The 8,003-nt window shown below is 45.5% G+C and overlaps 1 long non-coding RNA gene across 1 annotated transcript; it reads right to left on the bottom strand.

The window, feature by feature from the left end:
- Positions 1 to 6,800: 6,800 nt before the first annotated feature.
- On the bottom strand, positions 6,801 to 8,003 carry LOC131183453 (uncharacterized). Its single transcript, XR_009151525.1, has 3 exons — positions 7,764 to 8,003; positions 7,504 to 7,661; positions 6,801 to 7,055 (listed from the first exon to the last, which is right to left on the bottom strand). It is a non-coding gene; the product is annotated as an uncharacterized LOC131183453 (long non-coding RNA).

Below are 8,003 nucleotides of genomic sequence, written 5' to 3'. Positions count from 1 at the left end.
AGAACGTCCATGCGCCCAAATTTGCGCACTTGGTCAACTGTCGATTTTCCGCGAATCGAGGATAACTACACGAAGGCCATTTCAGGGGGTTTAGTACATAAATTTTTCATTATTTTCTAAGCTAATTTTATGGTCGTAATAATAATGCGAAGTTCCGTGGGACCCACCAAAAACAAAGGTGGAAAAATTCAAATTTATGTCGTTACGAAGCTCTCGACGAATGGAGCGTCTTTGGTGGCCTCGTTTCCTCGTGGGATTCACGGTTTTCGAGAAATCTAGCCCAAAAGTCGAAATAGGCTAAAATCTTCCCGAGCAAAAATCGGACAAACCGCTCGATGGATTTCGGCGTTCTTGGTGTCTATGGAAAGCTCTCGCCGAGTAGATGATTTTAGACACAAGACCCAGTCCAATTGGTAGCCGGATCGGCCGGATTTGGCCAGGGAAGTCGAAACGAGCGCGTGCGAGGGCATTTCGCGCGTTTTCCGCCTTTGGGCGCCACGGCCGGGAGGGTCGGCGCGCGGTCTGCTAGGGGTCAAGGTGGTCGCCGGCTACCGGGGTGGGGAGGAGAGAGAAAAGAGAGAGAAAAGGGAGAGGGACGACGCGCGCGGGGAAGAAAAAGGGAAGAAGGAAAAGGCCGTTCCGATTCAACCGGTCCGATCCGGTCCTGTTCGATTCGGCCGGTTCGATTCAGAATACAAAATTTTGAATTTTTACTCTGCCTCGGGACCGAAAACGAGGTCCAAAAATTCCGAAAAAATTTCAGAAAACTCAGAAAAATACATAGACTCCAAATATATTTTTAGTTTTGCCACGTGGTCTTTAAATTAATTTTTAAAAATCATCAAAGTTTATATTTTCGGAAAATCGAACCCGATTTTTAAAATCCAAAAAATCTCAAAAAAATTCCTAAAATTTAAATAAAATTAAAATACCAAAAATGCTCATAAAATTTAAAATTTTGGGGTGTTACATTCTTCTCCCCTTACAGAAAATTCGTCCTCGAATTTTATACAAGGCAGAATAAAGCACATGATTATACATTGAACAGATAAGGGTACTTGCTACGCATGTCCCGTTCTGACTCCCAGGTGCACTCTTCCACTGACTGGCTCCTCCACAAAACCTTAACCATAGGGATCTGTTTGGATCTTAGCTGTCTTACTTGGTAGTCCACTATGGCTACAGGTTGCTCCTCAAATGTCAAGTTCTCTTTTAGCTCTATCACATCCGCAAAGACATGAGAAGGATCGGGAATGTATTTCCTGAGCATGGAGATGTGAAACACGGGATGAACGTGAGAAAGGTTGGGTGGTAGCTCCAACCGGTAGGCAACTGCTCCAACTCTATCCGTAACCTCAAAAGGTCCAATATACCGAGGTGCTAACTTGCCCTTCTTTCCAAATCTCATGACTCCCTTCATTGGAGAAACCTTCAGGAATACATAGTCGCCATCGCAAACTCCACATCCTCCGTCTGGGTCCGCATAACTCTTCTCGCCATCTGAAAGTCGTTTTTAGTCGTTCTCGATTAAGGGAACCATCTCTCAAGTGTCTTGCACTGTGTCTACATCATGCACCTTCGCTTCCCCCATTTCTGTCCAACACAGAGGAGACCTACACTTTCTTCCATATAATGCCTCATAGGGTGCCATCCTTATGCTGGAGTGATAACTGTTGTTGTAGGCAAACTCCACCAAAGCTAGCTGCTCATCCCATTGACCTCCAAAATCCAAGACACTCATGCAAAACATGTCTTCCAGTGTTTGGATTGTCCTTTCGCATCGTCCGTCTGTCTCGAGGGTGGAAAGCCGCATCAAGTTCAATCAGTGTGCCAAGTGCCTCCTGCAACTTTCTCCAAAACCGAAGTGAATCAGCCCTCTGCCGATATTATGGAAGCTGGAACTCCATGCAATCTGACTATTTCTCGAATGTAGAGCCGGGCATACTGTGCCACAGAGTATGTAGTCTTTACAGGTAAGAAGTGAGCTGATTTGGTCAAGCGGTCTACAATTACCCATATCGAATCATATCCTCGCGTGGTACGAGGCAACCCAGTCACAAAATCCATAGTGATCATTTCCCACTTCCATTCTGGGATAGGGAGCTCTTGCAGCTTCCCTGACGGTCTCTGGTGTTCAAACTTCACCTTCTGACAAGTCAAGCACTTGGACACAAAGTCTGCTATGTCTCTCTTCATGCCATTCCACCAATAGCTATCCTTCACATCATGGTACATCTTGGTGGAACCTGGGTGGACACTGTACAGTGTGTAGTGTGCCTCTCGCATGATTTCATTCCTGAGGTTGTCTACATTGGGCACATATCCTAGAACCTTGTACTAGGGCGCCATCATTGGCAAATCCAAACTCACCACCTTCACCTTGCTGTACTCTTTCTATGATCTTCATCAATTGTTGGTCTCTGTGCTGGGAAACTCTAACTCTATCCCTCAAGTCTGGCCTCACTGAAAAGTGAGCCAACAATACCCCCTCATCTGAAAGATCTAGGATTAAACCTTGATCCATCAACTCATGTACCTCCTGAATCAATGGTCTCTTCTCTGCTCAAGGCATCTGCCACAACATTGGCCTTTCCAGGGTGGTACTGGATGGTGCAATCATAGTCTTTCAGAAGCTCCATCCATCTCCTCTGTCTCAAGTTTAAATCCCTCTGTTGGAAGATGTACTTCAAGCTCTTGTGGTCGGTGTATATCTCGCACACTTCACCATACAGGTAGTGTCTCCAGATTTTTAGTGCAAAGACTACAGCCGCCATTTCCAAATCATGGGTGGGGTAGTTCTGCTCATGCCTCTTCAGCTGCCTTAAAGCATAAGCCACTACCTTTCCATTCTACATCAAGACACACCCTAGGCCAACTCTGGAGGCGTCACAATACACGGTGTATCCTTCACCACTCACAGGTAGTGTCAACACAGGGGCAGTGGTTAGACACTCCTTAAGCTTCTGGAAACTCACCTCACAGTCATCTGTCCAAATGAATGGAACATTCTTCCTGGTCAACTTAGTTAGGGGAGCAGCTATCCTGGAGAAATCTTGTACAAAATGCCTATAGTAGCCAGCTAAACCCAGAAAACTTCGCACCTCGGTGGATTGTAGGCCTAAGCCAATCGATTCTGACTTCAATTTTCTTGGGATCCACTTGAATGCCGTCACTAGAAACCACGTGTCCCAAGAATGAGATGCTTTCTAGCCAAAATTCACATTTTGAAAATTTGGCATATAGCTGGTGCTCCCTCAACGTCTGCAACACCATCCTCAAGTGCCACACGTGTTCTTCCTCGGTCCGAGAGTATACAAGAATGTCATCTATGAATACGATGACAAAACGGTCCAAAAATGGCTTGAATACCCTATTCATCAAGTCCATGAAGGCTGCTGGTGCATTAGTGAGTCCAAAAGACATCACCAAGAACTCATAATGACCATATCTTGTCTTGAAAGCCGTTTTGGACACGTCCTCATTCCTAATTCTCAACTGATGGTAGCCTGATCGCAGGTCTATCTTGGAAAAGAATCTAGCTCCTTGGAGCTGATCAAACAGATCATCGATCCGAGGAAGTGGATACTTGTTCTTCACTGTCACTTTGTTCAGCTGTCTGTAGTCAATGCACAACCTCAATGACCCATCCTTCTTTCTCACAAATAAAACAGGAGCACCCCAGGGTGAAGTGCTCGGACGTATGAAACCCTTGTCCAAAAGCTCCTGTAGTTGCTCCTTCAGCTCTTTCAATTCTGCTGGTGCCATCTTGTAAGGTGGCATGGATATGGGGTTTGTACCCGGCACAACATCAATACAAAACTCTATTTCCCTTCCTAGTGGCAACCCTGGAAGCTCCTCTGGGAAGACATCCATAAATTCTCTGACAACAGGAACATTTTCCATGCTGACACCTTCTACAGATGTATCTCTCACCAATGCCAAATACCCTTGGCATCCACGCCTCAACATTTTTCTGGCACTAATTGCTGACACCAAGTTATATGGAGCTACGCTCTTGTCACCATCAAAGCTAAACTCTTCCACACCAGGTATGTGGAAATAAACCTTTTTGTTCCTGCAGCCTAAAGTGGCATAGTGAGTTGCCAACTAATCCATGCCCAAAATTACATCAAAGTCCATTACTGGTAGAGGAACCAAGTCTGCTGGGAGGATCTTTCCATCCACTAATACTGGGCTACCCAGAAAAACCATATCTACATCTATGTTGTCACTAAGTGGGGTAGCTACAGACAAAGGACATTCTAAAGTTGTAGGGTTTCTACCCAACCTCATGGCAAACACAGGGGAGACAAATGAGTGCGTAGCACCCGGATCTATCAAAACACGAGCCTCATAAGAATGCACTGTAAGAATACCTGCCACAACTGCATTTGAAGCTTGAGCATCCTGGTGGGTCAGGGTGAAAACTCGAGCTTGACCCCTACCCTGAGTGGCAGAACCCTGGTACTGACTTCTACCTCCTGATCTGCCTCCAAATCCACGTCCCCCTTGTCCTCGGCCCTGTTGGCCACTGAACTGACTGCCTGCCATGTTAGAAGCACCCGGATACAATTGTCGAGGAACATTCGCAACAGAACCCTGTGACCCCATCTGTGGCTCGCTGAACATGGGGCATTCCCTAGCAAAGTGACCTGATTGGCCACACCTGAAGCATACTCCTGACCCCATCAAACAAGGTCCTGAATGTCCTCTTCCACACTGTGCACACGGTGCCAAAGAGGATCCTGAACCAGACCCAGAACTGCTGTACCCCGAACTGTGACCACTGCTGGATCCGTACCCTGGTCTGAATCCTCGTGGTCTGTGTCTAAAACCACTTCTCTTGCTCCTACCCTTTCCTCTGTAATTACCCTGGCCACCACTGTCCGGAGTACCCATGGAAGGGACACCTGAGGAACCCTCTGCTCTGTTTTTCTTTGCTCTCCCACTGTCATCCGCAGCATAGCTAATCTCAATCTGTCTGGCTCGATCAACCACCACATCAAAAGACTGATCCGACATCATGGCCAGGTTCGCATACCTCCTGTCAAGCCCCTTTAGGAACCTCTTCACCTTCATAGTTTCTGTAGCTACTGCTGTAGGGGCATATCTGCTCAATTCCGAATTGCAGAGCATATTCATCTACTGCACTGCCATTCGCCTTAAGGCCTCAAAGGCCCACTGTTTCTGATCTCTGAAGCTTTCTGGCACAAACCGATTAATGAACAATTCCACAAACTGAGCCCACGTCAAACCCTCCATCCGGGGTAACACGTAGTCATTCATCCATTGTCTAGGCATAGGCCCCATGACATGCTGCATACACTCTATCAATCTTCTATCAGTCAATCAGAATTCGCTCGCCGTCACAGGAATCCAGAAACCGATATGCATCGTCTGACACATCATAAGTACCAGGCACCAACTTCTTAAAATTTATGATCTGTTTGTAAGGTTCCACTCTTGGTGCGGTGGACTGCTGCTGCTGTGGAGGGTGGACCATATACTGCGCCATCATGTCGATGGTTGTCTGCAGACCAGCTAGAGTAGCTGCCATGGGGTCCATGGGACCCTGTGCCATGAAAGACTGTTCCTGAACTATGGGTAGCTGCTCTTCTACTTGAGCAGCTCTAGGCCTCCTACCCCGCCTCCTCGGGGCAAGCGCCTCATCCTGTGCCGACACCTCGTCAGGCACATCTGGTTCTGGTGTAGTGGCAGCTCTCCTGCTTCTACGTATTTTCCTGAAATTCAGCAGCATTAGCCCACAAAATTCAAAACTGCACATTGCACAGCTCTATAGACTCATATTTACACACAATATATGAAGCAGAAACTAGAAGCAAAGACGACAATGCAAGACGAATATGGACCCTATTTTTCCGCATGTGACTCCTATTAGACTTTTCCCAACACTTTAGACAACATTCCCTAAGAATCTGGAGCCTAAGCTCTGATACCACATTTGTCATGACCCAACCTATGGGTCGGACCGGCACTAGGACCTGGGCCAGCCTAAAGCCCTCGAGGCCCGTAGTAAGCCTAACTGTTCATTAACCCAACTCTAAGGCCCATTTGGGCCCAATATCAAGAAAACAAACGGACAGAGTCCGGCCATAAAATGGACTTACCAACGGGGAGTTTTCGACTCACCCGACCTGTAAACACAATATATAGTCAATTGGGGAGCTCAGCTCACCCTCCACATACTCATCAACATAATAATAAATGGGAGCTCACTCCTCATCCAATCCATCAAACATGCATAGCATATTAAGTTTACAGTCCCAAAATAATAATTTAGTTTAGACCCAAATCAAATAACATTTCTAACACATGCGGAAATTCTAAGATTTAACAAGTTTATACAAACAAGAATAATTGACTCATGAGGAGAAAAGCGAGTTAACCAAAATAAAATCCTCCTCAGAAAAAATATTGAACAGGAGTGAGCGTTCGACTCAGAGAGTAAAATATCAATTTTAACCATAATCTCTATAACTATCTAGAACTAATGCACCCTGTAGAGTGAAATGCAACATCAACAACATTTTCACATCATAACATCAAAAAGGTAATTTGGAGCACTCACACACCATGTAGTATCAATCATAACATATGGGAGCCGATCCCTATACTGACTCTCTTAAATCCAACCTGGTGCCAATAATTACTCAAGCTCGGACTTCCACTTAATAACCAAATCGAGGGTCCCAATAATTACTCAAGCCGTGACTACCCCTCGAAGGATCGGGTCCCAGAATTACTCAAGCCGGATCGCCTGGCCCCTATCCATAGTCCACACCACATCACACGCACGCCAACGAACGCACACTGCTCCAAATTACCACAACAACATCCATGGCACATCAACAGTTATGAATGCAACATAAATCGTGCCTAGAGTTTAACTACATAAATATATGCATATAAGTGATGCATGGGCATGCTGAACATATAATAATATCGAAATTACAATTAAAATTAATATTTTACTCACAGACTTGACGATGGTCACTGAGGCGGCTGGGCGGAGGAAGAAGGCTGTCCCGGCTCACCTGACAATTATATTACAATTATTTAATACAATCTGACTCAATTCAAACAAAGAAAAAGACCAATACGTCCTAAGTCGTACCGAAAATCCGGCAGAGTCTCCTCTATACCTAGGACCTACCCAACCTGCAAAAGAGCTCAAAACACACTTCTATATTCACAATCCATATGCCCACAACTCAATCACATCACACAGCCCCTCCTGGGTCCATCAAATCAGTCATCCATCACAATACGCAAAATTTCAATTTAGTCCTTATTATTGATCATTTTTGCAAAAACTGCCCAAACAAGCTCTAAAAATTATAAAACTTTGCCCCGCGGTCTTTAGCAATATTACTAAGCTATTGCAAAAAGAATCGTAATTTTCTAAGCTACCACGAATATTTTATGGATTTTTAATCCTATTTAAGCACTAGAAAATTACGAAAAAGCAAGGTTCGGGTTTACCTTTGCCGATTCCGACTTCGGGAACACGCTCGGGACGTCTGACAATGGGGGGCTAGCCAAAACCTCGGTCCAATTCGGAGACTTTTCCGGTAACGGGTCTGTCTGGCCCGAAATTTGCAGACCCGGTCAACTGTCGAATTTCCGCGAATCGAGGATACCTACACGAAGCCCATAACACGGGGGTTAGTACATAAATTTTTCAGAATTTTCTAAGCTCATTAAATGCTCGGAAAAACACTGCGAAGTTCCGTGGGACCCACCGAAAAACGATGTCGGAAAAATTCAAAATTTATGTCGTTGCGAAGCTCTCGACGAATGGAGCGTGCTGGTGGCCTCGGTTTTCTCGTGGGATTCACGGTTTTCTAGAAATCTAGCCCAAAAGTCGAAATGGGCTAAAATCTTCCCGAGCAAAAATCGGACATACCGCTCGATGGATTTCGGCGTTCTTGGTGTCTATGGAAAGCTCTCGCCGAGTAGATGATTTTAGACACAAGACTCGG

Source organism: Hevea brasiliensis, chromosome 9, assembly GCF_030052815.1.
Source record: "Hevea brasiliensis isolate MT/VB/25A 57/8 chromosome 9, ASM3005281v1, whole genome shotgun sequence".
NCBI classification, from domain to species: Eukaryota; Viridiplantae; Streptophyta; class Magnoliopsida; order Malpighiales; family Euphorbiaceae; genus Hevea; species Hevea brasiliensis.
The sequence above is the reverse complement of the archived record's forward strand: the minus strand, read 5'-3'. Positions and strand labels throughout refer to the sequence as shown.